Source organism: Carcharhinus amblyrhynchos, chromosome 10 (genome assembly GCF_965287045.1).
Source record: "Carcharhinus amblyrhynchos chromosome 10, sCarAmb.v2.hapA, whole genome shotgun sequence".
Classification (NCBI taxonomy): Eukaryota; Metazoa; Chordata; class Chondrichthyes; order Carcharhiniformes; family Carcharhinidae; genus Carcharhinus; species Carcharhinus amblyrhynchos.
In genome coordinates this window covers 15,916,838-15,939,896 of record NC_137333.1, presented here as the reverse complement: position 1 = coordinate 15,939,896, position 23,059 = coordinate 15,916,838, and positions in this window count along the sequence as shown.

Here is a 23,059-nt window from a genome sequence, read left to right as displayed (position 1 = left end):
ATCAAGCTGCCAGTTTAAATATCGAACAATGCTTGGCAGCTAACTGTCAATCACAATCAACTGGTGCATTCTCCATGGAAATGCCTCAGACAGGTAATTCTTTTATTTCTCACATAAGAGTAAAAGGCCTTGGGTTTTTCCTTGATCTGACATGCCAAGGACTTCTCATGCCCCCTCCGAGCTCTCCTAAGCCCTTTTTTTAACTCATTCATTGCTACCTTGCAACCCTCAAGTGACCCAACTAAACCTTGTTTTCTTATTCTTACATATACTTCCTTTTTCCTCTTGACAAGACATTCAACCTCCTTTGTGAACCATGGTTCCCTCACTCTGACATTTCTTCCCTGCATGATAGGGACATACTTATCAAGGACACACAGTATTTGTTCCTTGAACAAGCTCCATTTTTCACTTGTGCCTTTACCTGACAGTTTCTGTTCCCATCTTATGCTCCCTAATTCTTGCCAAATCATATCATAATTACCCTTGCCCCAATTATAAACCTTGCCCTGCCGTGTGACCTTATCTCTCTCCATTGCAATAATGAAAGACACCAAATTGTGGTCACTATCTTTAAAGTGCTCTCCCACAAACAAATCTAACACTTGGCCTGTTCATTACCCAGTACCAAGTCCAATGTGGCCCCTCCTCTTGTCGGCTTACCCACATATTGTGTCAGGAAATCCTCCTGCACACACTGTACAAAAAGTGTCCCATCCGAACCATTCAACTTACAAAGGTTTCAATCAATATTTGGAAAGTTAAAGTCATCCATGATTACTACCCTGTGACCTCCACACCTATCCATAATCTGCTTTGACATTTCCTCCTCTACATCTTTATTACTATTTGGAGGCCTATAGAAAACTCCTAACAATGTGACCGCTCCTCTCCTATCTCTAACTTCAGCCCATATCACCTCAGTAGGTAGGTCCCCCTCCAGCAGCCGTTAAACTATCGTTGATTAACAATGCTACTCCTCCACCTCTTCTACCACCTTCCCTATTCTTACTGAAATATCTATACCCCAGAACTGCCAACAACCATTCCAGTCCCTGTTCTAACCATGACTCCGTTATGGCCACAACATTGTCGTTTTGTTATTTTTTTTCCAATTCAGTGTGTGTTAACAGAAGGTTGGTATGCCTAATCACAACTCTTTGCAAATTTCTCCAAGAACTTAGGGCAGCACAGTGGTTAGCATTGTCGCCTCACAGCATCAGGGACCTGGGTTTGATTCCAGTCTTGGATGACTGTGTGGAATTTGTACATTCTCCCTGTGTCTGCGTGGGTTTCTTTTGGGCGTTCCGGGTTCCTACCAGACTCCAAAGATGTGCTGGTTAGGTGGATTGGCCATGTCCAATTGTCCCTTTGTGTCACAAAGATGTGTAAGTTCGGCGGATCATTGACCACATTTCTTTTCTCGGAGGGCAAACAAATCGGTGGAATCATTTACTGCAGAGGACTGTAGAAGTTGGACTTTTAAGTTTGTTCTGAGATAGGCAGATTTTTAATCTGTAAGGGAATCAAGGATTCTGAGGATAAGGTGGAAAGTGGAGATGAGGACTATCATACCAAACCAGCCATGGTCTCATTGAATGGCGAAGCCATGGTCATTGAACAAGGTATGGGATTAAAGTTGGGGGGAAAGGGCAGGGTAGTGGGCCTGGATAAGATGCTCTTCAGAGAGTCAGCACAGACTCAATCGACCAAATGGCCTCTCCCCTGCACTATAGGGATTATATGATTCATGTAAAGCAAATGATGCACAAATGAGTACTTGTATTCCAAAAAAGAAACAAAATATGAACAAAGAAAAGTTATGATTAAGTTAGAAACAGAAAAATAAAAGTTGCAGAGACACTTGGAAAGGGAGAGAGAGACTTGTGTGAAAAGAGAGTTAAAACCAGCTGTCCCAGCGACATGAGACCAGAACATTTCCACAGCCAGATAGCATCTACATACACATTCCTCATCTGATTTTAGTGTTAAGCTTAATTTATTCAGCAAATATGAAATACACAGTAGGCAACAGAATGCATACTCACATTAAGATTTGCTGGACCAATACTAATTTGAAGCAATTATTCCTGAGGTAATTTAAATCCCTGTTTAGAAGATTTGATGTGAAATAATTATTCAGAAATTCCCAAGCTCAATAAAAATCAGATTAAAAAGAGTTGAAATTTTAACTGATTTACATAAAAGCCAGATAGGTCAGCAAGATGGTATGTCAGAGAGGATTTGGCATTTGGCATTAGACCTACGTTGATATCTATTTAGGAAAAATAGCACAGATCTGAAAGAAATGAATGTAGGAAGAATAAAGGAGCTGAGTATTATTTAAATGGAGAAAGATTGCAGAAAGCTGTAGCACAAAGAGAGTCACAAGAAGTAAGCATGCAAGTTCAGCACATGATAGGGAAGGCGAATGGTATGTTGGCAAGTATAAAAATAGGGAATTCAAAGAACAAAGAACAAAGAATGGTACAGCATAGGAACAGTCCTTCGGCAGTCCAAGCCTGGGCCAATCATGATGCCTGCCTAAACTAAAACTGTGTGCAACCACAGGGTCCGCATCCTTCCATTCCCATCCTATTCGTCTAGTTGCCCCTTAAATGTCGCTATCGAAACTGCTCCCACCATTTCCCTGAACAGACATTCGCCACCCTCTGTGTAATAAACTTGCCAAAAAACTACTCCTGCGCTAGTTAGACTATACTTGGAATACTGTGAATAACTTTGGTCCCCTTATCGAAGGAAAGCTATACAGGTGTTGGAGGCAGTCCAGAGAAGGTTCACTCAGTTGATTCTTGGTACGGAGCAATCTTCTCATGAGGAGAGGTTGAGTAGGTCGGGCCTGTACCCATTGGTGCAGAGGGATCTGGAGGTCCTTGTGCACGAATCGCAAAAACCCAGTCTGCAGGTGCAGCAGGTGATCAAGAAGGCGAATGGAATGTTGGCCTAGAATATAAAAGTAGGGAGGTCTTGCTGCAACTGTACAGGTACTGGTGAGGCCGCAGCTGGAGTACTGTGTGCAGTTTTGGTCGCCGCACTTGCGGAAGGATATATTGGCCTTGGAGGGAGTGCAGAGGAGGTTCATTAGGTTGATACCGGAGATGAGGGGGTTAGCCTATGAAGAGAGACTGAATAGACTGGCTCTGTTCTCGTTGGAGTTTAGAAGGCTGAGGGGGGATCTAATAGAGACATATAAGATAATGAAGGGGATAGATCGGGTAGAGGTAGAGAGATTCTTCCTGCTTAGAAAGGATAGCAGGACTAGAGGACACAGCCTCAAGATAAGGGGGGGGGGACCGCAGTTTAGATCAGAGTTGAGGAGGAACCTCTTCACTCAAAGGGTGGTGAATCTCTGGAATTCTCTGCCCATTGAAGTGGTGGAGGCTACCTCGCTGAATATATTTTAGTCACGGGTAGATAGGTTTCTGATAGACAGGGGAATTAAGGGATATGGGGAGAAAGCAGGAAAGTGGAACTAATCCACTTCAGTTCAGCCATGGTCTTATTGAATGGCGGGGCAGGCTCGAAGGGCTAGATGGCCTTTGCCTGCTCCTATTTCTTATGTTCTTTCTTATGTTAGAAGAATGAGAGGCAAATTCACTGAGACATATAGAATTTTTCTAGGTTAATCTACCCACACGACACACGCAGGCAGCTAATGATATTAAGGCCCCAAGTGGAGTGATTTTGCAGCTTTGTCAATTTTGCCAAGTAAGTGACCCCTTCTTGCTGTACACAAATGCCTCCAGCTCAGTGAAGTTGGCCACTGGGCAGCAGGTTGCAGGTCTGCCTGAACCAAAGGCCCATAGTTTTTTTTACTCATTTGTGGGACATGGGCATCACTTGCTGGCCAGTGTTTATTGTCTATCCCTAGTTACCCAAGGGCAGTTGAGAGTCAACCGCATTGCTGTGGCTTTGAAGTCACATGTGAGCCAGAGCAGATAAGGCCTGCAGATTTCCCACCCTGAAGGACATTAGTGAACCAGATGGGTTTTTCCAGCAATCGACAGGCGGCTTGACAGGGTGGATGTTCGGAAGTTGTTTCCCTTGCTGGAGAGTCTAAGACAAAAGGGCGTAATGCCCGAGTAATGGGTCATGCACTTAAGACAGAGAATAGGAGGAAGTTCTTCTCTCGGAGGGTGAGTGAATTGGTGGAATTCTTCACCGCTGAGGGTTGTAGAGGTTGGGGTGTTAACTATGTTCTGAGATAGGCAGATCTTTAATCTATTAGGAAATCAAGGGTTCTGAGGACAAGGCAGAAAGTGGAGTTGATGGTCTAATTGAATGGCGGAGCAGATTTGATGGGTCAAATGGCCTAAATATATTCCTCTGTTTTATGGTCTTCTGGTCTTATGGATGATGGCTTAGGTCTTCAGTAAGAAATAATGTGCCATATTTTGATACAGGAAAGAGGAAGAAGTATTGAATGGTGAATAAATCCTGCGATAAATAATTAATAGGATTAGATTTTTGGAATTACATGATTGATTGCATGTGACAATTAGGTTCCAACTTTCCAGTCTCTCTTAATATCTTAACTCCTGTCATTAATGGTAATTAATATCATAAAGTTATGAACATGCATTAATGTCAGGAATAGTTCTTAATTATGACATAATGTTCACAGTGTCAGGTGAATTTGTGTTATTAATTGTGAGTAAGTTATTTTGCCTTTAGTTATTCCCCATCAATAATAACATCTTCAAATATAATTATCCACTGATTGATTTTCATAAAATACTGTTTGATGATTATAATGCTGTTAGTTTTCATTGTCATCTTGGAGTCCACCTGACTTAATTAAAATGTTCCTTAAAGTGATACCATTTTAGTGCTATTCCCAGTTAGTGCTATCCTTCCCAACTTGTAAAGCCAGCCAAGATTAAAGCACGGAAATTAATAAAAGACAGAACTCGAAAATAGGCAGCCAATTCATGTAATTAAGAAAAAAAATGAAACGATGGAACTACACAGCATCTGTGACAAGAGAAAGTTAAAGGGCTGAATATTCCTGGCCCAGTGCTGGTGGGCTTACAGGCAAGAGGGCCAGAAAGATAGTGAAGAGCAGCCAGGGAATCTTTCTAGGTTGATCTACCCACACGACACAGGCAGGCAGCTAATGGTGATATTAAGGCCCCAAATGGAGTGAATTTGCGGCCTTGTCAATTTGACCAACTAAGCAACTCCTTCCTGCTGTACATAAATGCCTCCAGCTCAGTCAAGTTGGCCGCTGGGCAGCAGGTTGCAAGTCTGCCTGAACCAAAGGCCCCATGGTTTTTTGATTCATTCATGGGACATGGGCATCACTTGCTGGCCAGTGTTTATTGTCCATCCCTAGTTGCCCAAGGGCAGTTGAGAGTCAACCACATTGCTGTGGCTCTGAAGTCACATAAGGGCCAGACCAGGTGAAGACTGCAGATTCCCAACCCTGAAGGATATTAGTGAACCAGATGGGTGTTTCCAGCAACCGACAATGGTTTCATGGTCATCAGTAGATTCTTAATTACAGATTTAAAAGAAAATCATATTCCACCATCTGCCATGGCAGGATTTGAACCCAAGTCCTAAATATCTGGATTAATAGTATTGCAATAATACCACTGGGCCATCGCCTCTCCTTGCCACAAAAAGGGGTCTATGGGCAGGAAAGACTGCACCCTAGGCCCAAAGGATTTACCTGGAAGGGACTTCCCTCCTAAGCTGAGGAGCCTTACAGCTCTTCATATCAACAACTCAGAATGCGAGTCCCAGTTGCGAGGTCCTTGCAGTCCCTGGATCTCACCTCAGCAATGGCGATCTCTTCTGGGGTGGCTGGCGAGGCTTTGGTGCTGCTGTCCCTCAGACTGGGCTGCTGGCATCAGGAACCTGCCAGCTGTCCTTTAAGTACAGTCAGCATGGAGACAGCAAATTAAGAGGCTCCCTTGAGGAAGATTGTTAAGCTGGCCTCACTGCTAGCAAGATTAGGCTTGGGATCCCCACTGCTCGTCAGAATTTTGCTCTTGCATTACCAAACAGATTTCCAGAATCTGCTGCACTTGTATTAGCCAAACCATGTGTTATTTTCAGTACAGAGAACACCAGCTTGCTAATGATGACAGAAAAATTGACAGATAATCGCCTCCTTTTTTGAAGTTGCCAGACAGTTACAAACATTGAACTCCACACCGCTTGTTAGTGACATTCCAGACTAAATCACATTAAAGAAAGCGAGTAATCCGGATGGCTTAAAAATGCTGCAACTGTTTCTTTTCCCCAGTGGAATTCTGTGATGGAGATTGATGGAGCAGCAGAAAAATTCCATAACCATATCGGGGAGAGGGAACAATTTGTGCTGCTGTTCCTGGATTCTGCTGGCAATTAGACAGTAGATTGAAGAGACTGAGATCCACAGAGAAAGGCCCAGAAGTTTGTCTTGATTGCGCAGGTACCTGCCCCACCCAGAAGCACGTAAAAGTGTGAGAGAAGATGATGAGGGTGCATCCTGTCATCGTTATGCTCATGCACAGAGAAACAGTACAGGCCCTTCGGCCCTCAATGTTATGCCGAGCTATGTCCAATCCCAAGATCAAGTTCCCTATAATTCTGGAGTGCTCCATGTAACATCATTACGGTGGGAGGCATATGCGGGAGTCTGGGGCGTGCTCGCAGGGCAGGTGGTGGTTTAGTGGAAGACTATAAATCCAGAAACTCAGCTAATGTTCTGGGGACCTGGGTTCAAATCCCACTGCAGCAGATGGTGGAATTTGAGTTCAATAAAAGATACCTGGAATCAAGAATCTACTGACCACCTTGAAACTATTGTCGGTTGTCGGAAAAACCCAACTGGTTCACTAATGCCCTTTTGTAAGGGAAATCTGCCATCCTTACCTGGTCTGGCCTACATGTGACTCCAGAGCCACAGCAATGTAGTTGACTCTCAACCGCCCTCTGAAATGGCCGAGCAAACCATTCAGTTCAAGGGCAATTAAGAACAGGTAATAAATGCTGGCCAACCAGTGTTGCCCATGTCCCACAAATGAATTAAGTAAAAAAAAAGCATTTCAGTGGGAAATCACACCCAGGAAGGAGGCAATTGGTGTTGATTTTACGTGACCTGTTCAGTTTTACAGTTGGCGGAGGGGCCAATCAGTCATGTGATTTCACACTCTCATAACAGACATGTTCCTGGGGAGGATAAAATGCCCAGAGTGATAGAACATAGAACATAGAAAAACTACAGCACAAACCCTTCGGCCCACAAGTTGCGCTGATCATATCCCTACCTCCTAGGCCTACCTATAACCCTCAATCCTGTTAAATCCCATGTACTCATCTTTTAAAAGAACCTAACGAATTTGCCTCCACCACCACCAATGGCAGCCAATTCCACTCACCCACCACCCCCGAGTGAAAAACTTACCCCTGACGTCTCCTCGGTACCTACTCCCCAGCACCTTAAACCTATGTCCTCTCGTAGCGACCATTTCAGCCGTGGGAAATAGCCTCTAAGAATCCACCCTATCTATACCTCTCTACATCTTATAAACCTCTATCAGGTCACCTCTCATCCTTCGTCTCTCCAGGGAGAAAAGTCCGAGTTCCCTCAACCTATCCTCATAAGGCATGCCACCCAATCCAGGCAACATCCTTGTAAATCTCCTCTGCACCCTTTCAATAGCTTCCACATCTTTCTTATAATGAGGCGACCAGAACTGAGCACAGTACTCCAAGTGGGGCCTGACTAGGGTCTTATAAAGCTGCAGCATTATCTCCCAATGCCTAAACTCAAAGGCTGAAGTCCTTATGAGGTCTGTTGCCAGTTGCTTTGATTTGCAGTTGATGCAGTTTGTAGCATGTCTTTGCTGCCATTTCATTTCCACAATACTGCAGCTCCCTCAGACAGCTCCATAGTAGCTGTCAGCCTTCAGGCTGCTCACACGAAATGCCCATCCTTGCTTCACTTAACGTCCTCTTGGTCATTTGCCAAACTTCTGGTCCACCCTCTGCCCACTACCTACATGGCACCCTTCGGCCTGGTTGGGAACATTTGGGTAGATGATGATAGTGACGTTTGCTTAGAGAAAAGTGACAGATAGCTGGAGAGGGAAGGCTTGCACGTGGTGAGGCAGATGATGCTAGGCTGGGCAAATAGTAAGCCACAAATCTTAACTTAGCAATTCCGGTAAATTAGCACTGATGCCAGGTTCTCAGTGTGATTCTTTGTGCATTAATCTGTTTAGCCACCTCAGCCCAGTGTTGCTGGAATATTTATTTTGGCAGCTTCCACCAAGAGCAATAAAATCTACTTCCTCCTGCTGATTTTACAAAGCGCTTACAACATATAATAACGTTATTTAGCCCAATGGGTCAACCAGAGTGTAAATACTCTACAACAGCCTGTTCCAGCCTGTTTATCAAATACCATCCACCCTTTCTCCCTCATGTGCTTACCTAGCCTCACCTTAAATGTGTTTGTGCCATTTGCCTCAACTACTCCTCATGGTAGCAAGTTCCACGTTCTACCCACTCTCTGGGTAAAGGTAAACTTGGGGCTTTTGCCGAGGTTGGGTAATCGTCTAGGGATGGCACAGTAGTTAGCATTGCTGCCGAACAGCTCCGGAGATCCGGGTTCAGTTCCTGGCTTGGTTTGCTGTCTGCGCAGAGTTTGCACATTCTCCCCAGGTCTGTGTGGGTTTCCTCTGGGTGCTCCGGTTTCCTCCCACAGTCTGAAAGATGTGCTGGTTAGGTGCATTGGCCATGCTAAATTCTCCCTTAGTGTACCTAAACAGGCATCGGACTGTTGCAACTAGGGGATTTTCATAGTAACTTCATTGCAGTGTTAATGTAAGCCTATTTGTGACCCTAATGAATAAAATTATTAGTTATTAGGCATTATGTTGGTACGGAAAGCAGCAGCCAACCACAGATACGCTGACGTGTTCCTTCAACCAGTGACAGATGATATTGCCCCAAAATATCATAGCGTTGTACATAGGCCAATGGATTTATTTTGATTAAAAGAAAAATCTTGAGTATGTAACGTGGATTATCCATGCTAAATTGTCCCCAACTATGCAAAGATGTGTAGGTTAGATGGATTAGCCACAAGTAGGGTTAAGGGATTAGGGGGAGAGAATCAGTGCAGGCTTGATGGGCTGCATGGCCTTTTTTTGCACTGTCAGGTTCTACAGTTTCATTCCCACGAATTCTCACCAAGTGTGAAATAGCGAACTTTAGGCACATGTCCAGCAAACGCTTCCTCTCTGAGAGCAGAGGGGAGAGAGGTGAGAGTTCAATATTTTAAATCACGGATGAGTGATGTTTTTACGAATGCGATCCACGATTAAATGAATACCCGCATTCACGCGGGTGAACGAAGGTGCAATAGAGGGGATCACGAAGAGCGGGCGCTGACTGTCTTCATTTTCCTCATGTCACTTGCTTGTTATTGGAATCTTTTATCAGACCATGCTGCTGTCAAAAACAACATGCAATGGATCAATCAACAATGGCTATATGTCAGTCCTCCACAACGTTGTATACAGAGCAGCAAAAACAAAAGAGGCTGATCTATACCTGCGATTACATATCAAGAACGTAACGACTGCTTTAGACTCATCGCAACATTTTTCCTAAAATACCAATGTTGAGATCTGAAGCACTTGAGGTATAGTGTAGTGAGCACACCGCAATATTAAATCCCAAGATGAAAGCACATTTTAGAGATTACAGATCTAGTATGAGAGGCCGCGAAAGCTCTATGATAAACAAGCAAGTAAAATAGAAAGCCATATGTAAACAGCAAAACATTTTATGGAAGAAAATGTGTTTTCCATGGAGCAGCATCTGATAAAAGATAGAGCAATTGTAGAGAAGACAGACCAAAAGGGTTATGTATTCTTTTCAGCAACTGTTTGTCTATCCAAAAATTTATCGTGCCTCTGCAGATAAGTCTTTTATCGATGTCTGTAATATGTAGTTGACTTGGTTTGATTAAGGTATCTCACTCCAGACATTGCAGATAGAAAACAAAAATGATTACTTAGTATTCCTGAATCACATTTATATTTGTGGATTATTTATTATCATCGCATCAAAATATTAAGTGCCGTTCGTGATTGGAATCTCCTCAGGTGGCGTCAATGAATCTTTTTGTACTGAGGGTGGATGTTAATTCCTAAATATTGGGCGTACAGGACTCCTAGCAATGTGCTCTATCTTGTCAGCACCTGGAATAAGCCTCATTTTAGGCTTGACAATAGAGCATGTACAGGTTTCTTCAATTTAATCAATCTAGTCAGATACCTTTTTTTTGGCTTCCTTTGAATTTGTCTATCTTTTTTTTCTGGACTCCCCGATGTTGATATGTGGGTGGAATACTGAACAGCTACAGCTGCAGTCTGTTCCAATTGACCATCTGCAGGACCAGTGAGGTCTGGGTCAAAGAAGCTGGCTGTGGCAAACCTCCAATTCTGGTAAATGGTTCTATAAGTCCTTTCTTCACACTTGTTTACTGTCAGTACCAGGATTTTATACAGATGTCACGCAGGTCACAAATCAAAGCTCGCAGGTATAATATTTATCACCTATAAAGCAAATCTAGCTTGGCTACCACTCTCGGCCAAATATGAACGAACATTATCAGAGTGAACTGCTTTTTTTCATATTCCAACTTCTCTTTTTTTTGCAACCGGTTGATAATCATCATTTGTGTACAATATCTATGAGATAATGTGAGCCTTATTAAGTGGCTGGAGCTGTGGGCAAATAATGAAGTGATTTCAATGCCCTGCATTTCTGAAGGAGCAAACTGATTATGTTAAAGTGAGTTCATTTATGAAACACAGTAAAATGAAGGGGCTGCCACTTAATTATGAAGTGGCAACTAGAATCTTTTTTTTTCAAAATGCTAACCAATGTGAGAAATGCTTGACAGCTTAAAAGCCACGTGTCAACACTACTGAGATCCATTTTAGCATAGATCAAATTACATAACCTAGAATAAAAGCTGTGATTTTAACTTGATCTGAAGGGGAAATGTTCATGTTGCTCCCCAACTGACTTGACACACAAGTTAACTTCAGCGAAGTATAGAATCAGACAGCTATAGTACAGACTTTCAAACACACCCAGTTTCTGCTAGGTATCTCATACTAAAGTTAAAGGGAGAATTTTAACTTGGGGTTGCTGGGTTAGGAATTGATATATGTGAGGGACAAAGTGGTTAAAAAAATGGACTTGTGTTGGGAGGCCATCCCATTCTCCAGAGATCATAGAACCCCTGCAGTCCAGAAGGAGATCATTTAGTTCATCAAGTCTGTACCAACTACAATCCCAAACAAGCCCCATTCCATAACCGCACACATTTACCCTGCTAATCCGCCTGACACTAGGGTCAATTTAGCATGGTCTATCAACCTAACCTGCACATCTTTGGACTGTGGGAGGAAGCCAGAACACCCAGAGGAAACCCACGCAGACAAGGGAAGAACATGCAAAATCCATACAAACAGTGACCCGAGGCCAGAATTGAACCTGGGTCCCTGGCGCTATGAGGGATTGTGCCACCTTGCCGCCCATGGGTTGACACTTTAAATCTGTTGAAGATCATGGAAGCAATAGATTTAACATAATTTGTAGCTTTATCTGTGGCCAGCCAGGTTTCACGTGTCTCAGGAAATCCGGCAGCTGCAGTGGGGTGACGATAGCTCGGGGAAGAAGCTACCTTTAAGGCACTACTCGTGGGTCTGAAGAAGGAGGACTGCTTTTTATCCAACCCCCTTTTTATAAGCCCAGTTACTCACATGGGGAATCCCTATTTGGCCTCCCTGTGGGACTCGTGGAATATGAGATCTCATGATTACAGGCACGGTGAGACTTATAACCCAAATCATTGATAAGGTGGACCCTTTGTGTTCTTTTGCCACCAATGGAACCCATGTATATGTACCACAGGGTTGTGGTTTAACTTTTGCTTTGATGGATAAATGTCATACCTTTACAGTTGGCTTCCTGAATTATTACACCCCCAAAATCAACATGTCCAACATTAGAAAATCCCATCCTGATTCAAAATCTCCCTACAGGCTAGGATTAGACACCTTGTCTTCCCAGATCTGCTCCTGTCCTGGAAACAATCAGATGCCACTCCAACAACCCCGCCCCCTCCTCAATTCCACCCCCCCCCCCCCCATCCCCCAACCCCCACCACCACCACCCAAAAGCCCCCCAGCCTTGAAACAGGCACGCATCAGGATCAGGAATTGGATACTGATTCTCCACTTTCATCCGTCCTGCTCCCAGTCACGTTAGGTCCATCCCATTGGACTGAGCTTCCTGGCCTGTCCACACACGCTACACCATCCACAATCCAGAACTAGCAGTCAGATCTTCCCAATGCTCAGACCACTCCTTCCTTCCCCCCCATCCTTCCCTATCTCCTATTCACAATGGTACTTCCTGCCAATCTCTGTGTAAGCGCAGCTCCTCCCATTAGCACATGACATGCCCATGTTAATCGACCTAATTAAACGTGCACTGAAAACCCCAGGGACAACTCTTAAAATAACAAAAACAAAATATTCGCCCAGATTAAAACAAACATTCCAATAATTAGGAGCAATTATCCTTCACAGGGGATGGGGAAGTGGGTGATAATGCAATGGGAGCTGAAAAGTCAATTTCCCACTACTGTAAAATGATGGTGGGAACATGCATTCCTGCCCAACATGATGGGTCACCATTCCCATCAGGGGCCGGCATGAAATAGTTGGCATCCTATTATGCAGATGAACACCTAACTGGTCGCACCAGTCCAGAACATGTCTGGACCAAAGTGGCATGTAAATGTAAGGTTTACTTGGAAGAAGGTTCGTGTGGATGGAAAGAGAAGATGGTTACCTCCAGTGACCAGACCCTTGAACTCCACATATAGCAATGGACGGATGGAACATCTATGATGTGGATCTTCTAACTTTAGCATCTTCAAAGGGGCAGATTATCTGTCTTCAGGGTCCCCCAGGAGGTGATGGTTGGTCAGTGAATGTCCAGCCTTTTAAATATGGTGCCCAGATTGGCAAACATATGAGTCATTCAGTCCAGCCCATTATGCAATCCCCCAATTGCATAATTAATTAGGCCAGTGCCACAAGATATGGCATAAATTCCCATTGGCCTCTGAGGAAAGAATCTCACTGCGTTCCTACCCCTGCCAGAGGACTCGGTCCTAGAATGGAAAATTCTGCCTTCTGTGTTCCTAGTTGAAGTCCCACACCACTGAGGCAGACCTTTGGCACCCAGATCCTCTGTCCTCTGACCTACTTCCCAGGTCAGCTGGTCCGGTTTCAGCCCACAGACACAATGAAAACCCCAAATTTGCCGACACTTTCTCCCAAGGCAAATGGACTGAGCTGGGAATTTTCCAGACCCACCATTAGCGACCTGAGTGATGAAAGTCCAGGCCAGTGTCTCTATCTAGTCAGTGACAACAAAATTACTGTGACAAGGTATCCACTTTGATGTGAAGTCACTTTTGAGGGCACTCTGGAATGTGTTTCAAGATTCTTATTGCATAAGTTTTCCTAGAGAGTAGAACACTTACCATATCAATGGTGAGTGGTTGCTACTACCCACAGAGCAAAGAGGCACATAGACAAGGAGAAAGATAAAAGAGTGGCACAGTGGTTAGCACTGCTGCCTCACAGCACCAGGGATCCTGGTTCAATTCCCGGCTTGAGTCACTGTCTGTGTGGTGTTTGCACATTCTCCTCGTATCTGTGTGGGTTTCCTTCGGATGCTCCGGTTTCCTACCACAGTCCAAAGGTGTGCGGGTTAGGTTGATTGGACATGCTAAATTGGCCCTTAGTGTCAGGAGGATTAGCAGAGTAAATCCATTAGGTTATGGGGATAGGGCCTGAGTGGGATTGTTAGGCAGGCTCGATGGGCCAAATGGCCTTCTTCTACACTGTAGGGATTCTATGATTTGATGATAAAAGATTAAGACACAGAAATATAAGGAAATATTGTTTTGCAACTCATGACGGAAACATAATGTTCTGTTTGTTGTACTTGTGGCAGTCTCAGAGCACATGCTGAGAACTAAACGTCCTTCATTACCATTCAATCGGAATAACTTATCTCTGGTGCTCCATCAGCCAAGAAGAGAGTAAATTAAAATGCTTATTTAACAGAAAGACTTATGTTGATTATGAACGCAAAGTGATTTTTTTTTACCAAGTGCCCTTTTTAACAGGGTTTCTGTGGCTTCAAATGTTGAAATCTCAGATGGAAGCAGGTTTATGGTAGGGAACCATTTATCTGGTATTAAAAACATTTGAACAGATTCTGATTCCCCTGTTGGCAATAACTATTGAGTTGTTAACAAGTGAAATGAGATAAAGATGACATTGTAATACAAGGCTTATTGAGCACTTGAAACCTTAACAGTAGCACTAAGTTTGGCAATATTAAATTAGCGTAATTATACAGGGATGTACAGATTTAAATATATATTAGCAGATCATTTGTGCTGATTTTTATGGCAACTCAGAGATTGTGTTGTTTTATAATATGACGGATCTGTTGCATTTCAGGGAATAGTAGCATTGAATAAATTATTCTCCATACATCTTAACTGGCACTCTGGAGGTTGTGAAAACCCAGTGAATAGTTCCATTATTCAGTGAAAACAGTAAACTGGTGGTGTTTTTTTATATACATATGCAGCAATCACTAGCGACATTTCACTTAAGAACTGTACACCAAACAATGTTAGAGGGTAGGAGTAGTAGGCACAGTGGGAATAGGTGCCTTTGAAATTCCTTTTCGAAGTTCGAAATTCTGTACTTATTCTTGTGGTACACTGTGAGCTGTGTTTGTAATGTTTTTAATATGCGTCATGAGAGGCGAGATGTGATTCAGATTAAAGTTCCCCACTGGCCCCACGGCAGGTTTCTCATCATTAGCAGGGATGGCTTGCCCTTGGCGACTGGTAGGAATTCCAGTCCTGCCAAAGTCGATAGCATTTTCCATGGCTCGCCCATCCCGCAAAGGGATAGCCCATTGGCAGTGGTTGGTTTTGGCAGGGCTGAAAGTTCCAAGCGGTGGGAAGGGGTGGAAAATCTCGGCCTTCATTTCTGTTTGTTCTGAGGAGACTACTGATGCCAACATACAACATAGAGACATATAAGATAATGAAGGGGATAGATAGGGTAGAGGTAGAGAGATTCTTCCCACTTCGAAAGGATAGCAGAACTAGAGGGCACAGCCTCAAAATAAGGAGGGGGGGGGTGCAGTTTAGATTGGAGTTGAGGAGGAACTTCTTCACTCAAAGGGTGGTGAGCCTCTGGAATTCTCTGCCGTTGAAGTGGTGGAGGCTACCTCACTGAATATGTTTAAGTCACGGGTAGATAGGTTTCTGATAGACAAGAGAATTAAGGGTTATGGGGAGAAAGCAGGAAAGTGGAACTGATCCACTTCAGATCAGCCATGATCTTGTTGAATGGCGGGGCAGGCTCAAAGGGCTAGATGGCCTACTCCTGCTCCTATTTCTTATGTTTTTATGTTCTTATGTAACATTTGTGCAAGCTCCTCAACTCTCTAATATTGCTACCAACTTCTCAACACTGTCGTAAATGAACCTGCATAATTTTGTGTTAACCAATTTCTTCATCATTGTTGGCAGCTTGATACAATCTACTAAGTACACACAAGAAGAAAAACACACCACTTAGTTTAATATTTCCATTATGAATCCCAATTCCCATTTTTATAATACAGATGGTCAATGTAAACATGTCACACAATAATTACACCCTCCCACCAAATTTAAACCTTAGTTTAAATTTAATCAGTGTCACAAAAGTAGGCTTGCATTAACGCTGCAATGAACTTACTGTGAAAATCCCCTAGTCGCCACACTCTGGTGCTTGTTCGGGTACATTGAGGAAGAATTTAGCTTGACCAATGCACCTAGTCAGCACACCTTCTAGACTGTGGGAGGAAACCGGAGCACCCAGAGGAAACCCATGCAGACACGGGGAGAACATGCAAACTCCACACTTCATTTCACTTGATCCAAGCCAGGAATCGAACATGAGTCCCTGGCACTGTGAGATAGCAGTACTAACCATTGTGCCACCATGCTGCCTGAGCGGCGAAAGGCATTATTATTGTATGTCAAATTTGCATCAACAGTTTCCCCAATGTTAGGAAGCTGGAATGAAATGAAAAACAAAGAATTGGCTAAAAGAGAAATTGATAGGGATTCAACTGCACTGAGGGCTTGTGACATGCAGCTTAGTCATGTACAAATGAAACAAACACATTGTTAAGCAAAGTAAAGATGAGCAGTCTAAGAAATTAGATTATAGCCATACTCAGCTACAGAACAGACTTCTCTTAGAGAATCAAGTTGTTTTGCAGAAAAAAGGTAGTGGATGTAATCTGTCAAAGTGAGACCCCATAGGCTCTTCTCTAAACTAGAAGAAACATTTCCCAAAAGAAAGCTACAGAGCCTGTGTGGTGAGTATTTGTTGGATTTGACTGATGATGTTAAAGCATATGGGATGTTGTTTTGGGGAAGGTATATTCTCTGAGTTTAAGGAAGTGGATAGAATGGGATTGGGAGGTAAGTTAATCATACTGTCTGAGTAACCATTAGTGTAGTTAATTGTAAATGTTGCCCTGTACTGTTGCCTTTTTTGTTGTGTGTTTTAAAATGTAATAAATGTTTTACCATTTGAGTATTTACAACAAGACTGATCCTTTTTTCTCGCCAAGTATCATCTCATTTCTCACACTTTTTCCAAATCTCAAAAATAAATAGTGAAGAATTGGTGTTAGAATAGAAGGATCATAGAATCCCTACAGAGCAGATGGAGACTGTTTGGCCCATCAAGCCTGCATTGACTGTCTGTCAGCAATTCCACCCAGGCCCTATCCCCTTAATGTATTTACCCTTCTAATCCCCCTAACCTACAAATCCTGGTACAATTTAGCATGGCCAATCAACCTAACCCACACATCTTTGAACTGTGGGAGAAAACTGGAGCATCCAGAGGAAACCCACAAAAACATAGGGAGAATGTGCAAACTCCACATAGACAGGCGTGGAATTGAACTCAGGTTCCTGGCTGTGATGATGTGGATGTGCCGGCGTTGGACTGGGGTAAACACAGTAAAAAGTCTGACAACACTAAAACCTGGTGTTGTCAGACTTTTTACTGTCCTGGCTGTGAGGCAGCGGTGCAAATCACTGCGTCACTGTGCCACCCCGAATGTCGCTTCTGGGTTTTGGGATGCCCTTGTATTGAACAACAGTGGGGTTCATAACAATAATAAGAGCAGATACAGGAATTCTGAACTTCAGAATTTCAGTAGATTAATGGTTGATCTCTCATGTGGCATTGTGCTTTGCTAGCGCATCACCAATGAGGTGTTGATATTCAAAGCATAAGTCACATGATTGAGGTTAAAATTGATAATTGTACAAGGAAGTGTTTGGATGCTGAAAGGCAGAAGTAGACAAAGAAAGAAGACACAACAGGGTTAGAGCTCAGGGTATGGGGAATTTAGACGAGGGTTAGAGGCCTTGAGAAGGCAGAGCACAGCTAGAAACTAGGGTTATAAAGGGAGTTTGCATAGGTTTTGGAGTTTTGTGAGCTAGATGAAGAAAGGATAGATTTAGAAGTTGAGGTGGGAAAGGTAGATAATGATTAGAAGCTGGGGAAGAGGAGAACACAAAGCTACAGCATGACAAAAGAGTTTGACGCCCCAGGAGGGTTACCCTGGTTACTGGTTAGAAACAGTGCTCAGAGGTAAAGGGAACTGGGAGGAGGGAGAAAACACAGTGAGAAGGAGCTGAGAGGGAGTGGGAGAAAGGGAGTTGTGTGAAAGAAAGGGAAGTGAAAAGGAAGAAAACAGGGAGAAGGGAGAGATGGAGGAGGACAGAAGCAATCATCGTCAACATCCTCCCATCTACAGAATATGATGTTCATGCAAACAAGTCCACTTCAGATAGGGTGTCTTGCTGATGGCTGAAGAACCGTTAATCTTTGTGAGTCAGGTTCAGCCACAACTGCCACATGTGAAATGACCAGGTGTCATTGTGGGTTGTTTTCAGGATTGCTATCTGTTATCTGTTGTTATTTGGTTGTTGCTGTCTAAGGAAAGATTTAGAAACATAGATATGTCTGAACAGTAATTGGTTAATGGGAGGAACATAACTATTAACAGATATACAATACATCAGGTTTTACTCAGTTTAAGACGTGGCACAATCCTACTGGCCATTTACACCCCACTGCTGCTATAAGAGAGGACAGAGAATTCAATGCTCAGCCAAACCTCCGTTCACTACAGCAAGACGAGATAATCCCTATGGCATGAACAGTGTAAGATTCTACCCGAGATGTCTCTCCTTCACAACTCTTTGGTCATGTATCTCATATGGATGATGCTATTTCTCCAGTCGAACACATTAACACTAGGCTCTAAACATCCTATTAATACACCCCCTCAAGTCTTTGTCCAAATCTATTTTACATTAGCCTTTACAGGGTACCCCTTCTTCCTTCAGGTCTTCTGGGGTACGCATCAAGCAAGATCGTTGTTGATCATCATCCCTTTGAATGATGACACCTTCTTTGCTTCGGTCCTTCGTCCAAACCTTGTTGTTTCTGCTCAGTCTCTGACATATTAATGAATCCAGATACAATTCTCAATTAAAAATCCCTTCCTTCATTGTGCCCAATTCTGTGTCTGATCTGGACTTTCCATGAGTCCAAATCAGTCTGGCAAGGTGAATTTGGAATCCATAGCTGTTTGAAGCTCTGAGGAGATTTGCCTGTAGTATTTTTTTAAACCTGTATTGCAGAAACAGAGTTTTCCCAGGCTGGACAGCATTTCACTGGTGCCCACTACCCCCTGGTGACCCTTTTGGTAATTGTTCATAAACTTCTCAAAAATGTTGAACTGAACACTGGTTAAGCAAATTATTTTTTCACTGCTTCCCTCCCATTGGAAAACTGGCTTTCAGCAGCCAAAATTTCTTTTCATTTGCTGCCTTCCAGTAATATACTAAGAAGTCTCACAACACCCTGTTAAAGTCCGGGTGAAGGACTCACTCACCCGATGAAGAAGCAGCACTCCGAAAGCTCATGTTTCCAAATAAACCTGTTGGACTTTAACCAGGTGTTGTGAGACTTCCTACTGTGCCCACCCTAGTCCAATGCCAGCATCTCCACATCAGCGCAGTAATATGCAGTGGTCCTGACCTCAGACACAGGCTGCAGGGTGTCTTGAAATCCACATTCATTAAAATGGAATCTTTTCCAGTGTTGCCCACTTACTGCACTGTTGGCTTTTGAGATTTTTTTCAAAGTTTGCTCCCACTTCAACGATTGTTGCTCCATTCTTTGACTTGCTGCTGGCTCAGGACTTTCCATGGGCCACTGCGTACTATGATGCAGGCCTCACTAAAATGAACATTTAAGTCATTCTCTGCCTCTTGACCTTCATTTCTTCTATGGAGTTGTTTTAGTGATTATCAACTGTCTTTCTCTCATTTTCAGTTTTGACACCTTTATCTCAGGTCAGGCTTGCAAGCCTTGTAATCAAACATATACAACCTCTTTGGTCTTATCAGGATAATCTCAACATCTTCTGGGGAGTCATTTTAAAAATTAGACACGTCCTCATTCCCGAATCTTTGTGTCCTGATTTTATTCGAAATTTCCATTCACACATGGACATTTGGAAGAGAAGACTTGGATGATCTATTGGCTGGGTTCGAGAAAGAACAGTCAAAAGTGTATGCAATACGGAGAACCATTGGTTCCACATGAAGTTACCACACAGTGCTGGTCCAAAACCTATTCCAGCCTCTTTCACGTCCATAGCATTGACTTCATTGTCATTGTCAACTACTTTATCAAGTACCCCATTATTCGACAATTGCACAATATGTCAAGCAAAACTGTTGTGAACACTCAAAGTGCTATTTTCAGTTTAGTGGTGTGCCTAGAGGGATAATTACAGATAATGGCCACAATTTATTGATAAGCCATTTCAGGATATGTGTGAGAAGTGGTATATCGATCACAAGACATCTTCTCATTACTCAAGAGCTAACGGCTTTACTCAATGCATGATTTGCAGGATGAAATCCTTCATTCCCAAATACAGATATACCAAACAAGATCTACACATTGAAATATTACATCCAAGAGTAACACCATTAAGTGCAATATTTCTGACATGTTTGGCAAACCAATGCATCCCAATTTATCGACTCTTATCCATACTATGCTGTCAGAAACTAGAGATAAACTTTTAAAACTTCAAGAGAAAACTCCAACATGCAGATAAAAACGTGGCACAGAAATTCCAAGCTCAGAGTTGGGACAACAAATTTGCATCCAAGATCCCACCAAAGGAATATAGCACATGGCTGAGGTAACAAGGATTTATTCAGAAGCAAGGTCTGATGAAGTTAATACATACAAAGATGCAACACTCAGACACAACTGAGGACAAGTCAACCTCAGTGCAATCTTATTGCAATGAGGGCAAGATCATGAATGAAACAAAGAACAGCATCCAAGAATGACAATCCACAGATTACTGTGAATAATTAAAGAGATATCCAAACATGATTAACGTCACAAAATCTGGATGTCACGACTGATTACCTCTGTTTTAGAGAATCATACAATCCATCTTATACAGTTTGAAATTTAAGTTTATTTATGAGTGTCACAAATAGACTTGCATTAACACTGCAATGAAGTTACAGTGAAAATCCCCCAGTCATCACAATCCGGCCCCTGTCCGGGTACACTGAGGGAGAATTTAGCATGGCCAATGCACCTAACCAACATGTCTTTCGGACTGTAGGAAGAAACTGGAGCACTCGGAGGAAACTCACGCAGACATCAGGGGAGCGTGCAGACTCCTCACAGACAGTGAATCAAGCCAGGAATTGAACCCAGGTCCCTGGCGCTGTGAGACAGCAGTGCTAACCACTGTGCCAAGGTGTCATCATTCTATGGTGGTAACTAAATATGAATATCTGTTATAAATTGGTATATTTCTTTAAAATGGGAAGATGTATCTCTAAGAAGAAAATGGGATGTCATAATTTGCCTTAAAGGGATAGCAGCATGCTATTACTAAATGAGGAATGTGTCATTTGATTGAGTGATGGTTTAACTTCAGCTTCTGAGAAGAACAAAGCACATACAGCCCTGCTGCCAATGTCTTCAAATTTTCAATCCATGCATATATGCCCTTATGTGCTGGTTCTTAATAAATGACTGCACCATCCCTTATGAGCGACTGGTGCCTTTATATCATTATAAAAACATGACAGTCTTGGTTACGTCAACATAACTGTGAAGAAGACTCAAGTGATTTCAGGAGGACACAGACAGGTTAATGGACTGGCAGATGGATGCCAGATTAAATTGAAGTGGGGAATTATCCGGCAACATATTTGGGGAAGATTAATAGGGAGAGTAAATAAACAACAAACAGTAGGCCTTAAAAGGATGATGTGATAGCTACAACATGATATAACATCATTTACATGACAGACAATGGGGATATTAACATTGAAAATCCATCTGATTGTTGAGAAAGGGCTTTTGAATAGAAGAATGGCAGAACGTGCCGATTGTTAATTGTACAAAATCATTTTTTTGTTGCCTAATATTTACCAGTGCCATTAAAGTAAATTGTCCAAGGGAAGAAACTACATTAGTAATTTGTTCTGAATTCAAGATCTATAATTATTCCTGATAGATGTATATTTTGCTTGAGTAGGGTACATTTTTCTTTTGACAGAAATCATAGGTGATGTAATTTGTAATATATGAACAAAAGTCTTAACTACCTTAAATTACAGATTACCCGGTCTGAAGAATTGTTCTTTTCTGTGTTAATGTTATTGTTTTCTCTGTAATTACTATAAGAATTCCAAAGGGGATACTGCTAAGCTAATTAGAATTATATTAATCAATTATACTAATTGCATATGCAAATTGGGTTAATTTGAAAATTAGTTTTTTATGACTCATAAGTCCCATCTTTATGAATATTCGAGGGGAAATGTACTCTGCCAGATGAATGTTTAACATTCACCAACCTTGTGTTTGGTAAAATACATTAACATGGAAGATGTTTTGTGTCTATTTTCACAGGAGGGATAGTCTATCTGTACAGTGATCGCACTTAGAGTCATAGAGTCATAGGTGCTTACAGCATGGAAGTAGGTCCTTTGGCCCAACTTGTCCATGCTGCCCCCTTTTTTAACTCCTAAGCTAGTCTTATTTGCCTGCATTAAGCCTATATCTCTCCATACCCATCTTACCCGTGTAACTGTCTAAGTGCATTTTATAAGACAAAATCGTACCCGCCTCTATTGCTATCTCAGTCAGCTTGTTCCAGATACTTACCAGCCTCTGTTTGAAAAAAATTGCTCCTCTGGACCCTTTTGTATCTTTCGTCTCTCACCTTAAACCTATGCCCTCTAGCTTTAGACTCCCCTACCTTTGGGAAAAGATATTGATTATCTTGCTTACCACATTAAGACCTCACACACCGACGCCCCCCCCCGCCCCAAATCACCCCCCACCCCGCATCCCACTCCCGCCCCCACACAATACCTTTCTTGCAATCACAGATGCTCTTGGCCAGGATGAAACCATGATAATGCAGGTGATGAGGTGAGTCCATTGCAATTTAGGTGTGCTGACACCTGCAATGGTGGTTTGGCTTTACTAGGACAGAGTAAAGGATCAGGATAGCCAATGAGGTTAAACCAAGGCTTCGCCTGATACAATTTTTGAAAGCCACCTCAGCCTTTTGGCTAAGATGAAGCATCAGATCAAGACCAGGATGGGATGCAATGCTTGACCTTGTCAGTTTGGATTTTGTCTGACTGAGCCCAGGATGTGGGGCAATACCTTATCTGGTCAACTTGAATCTTATTTGATTGAACCCAAGATGGCAGACAAACTTTACCAGGTTAGCTTGAATATTGTTTGTCTCTCTTCTGTGGACC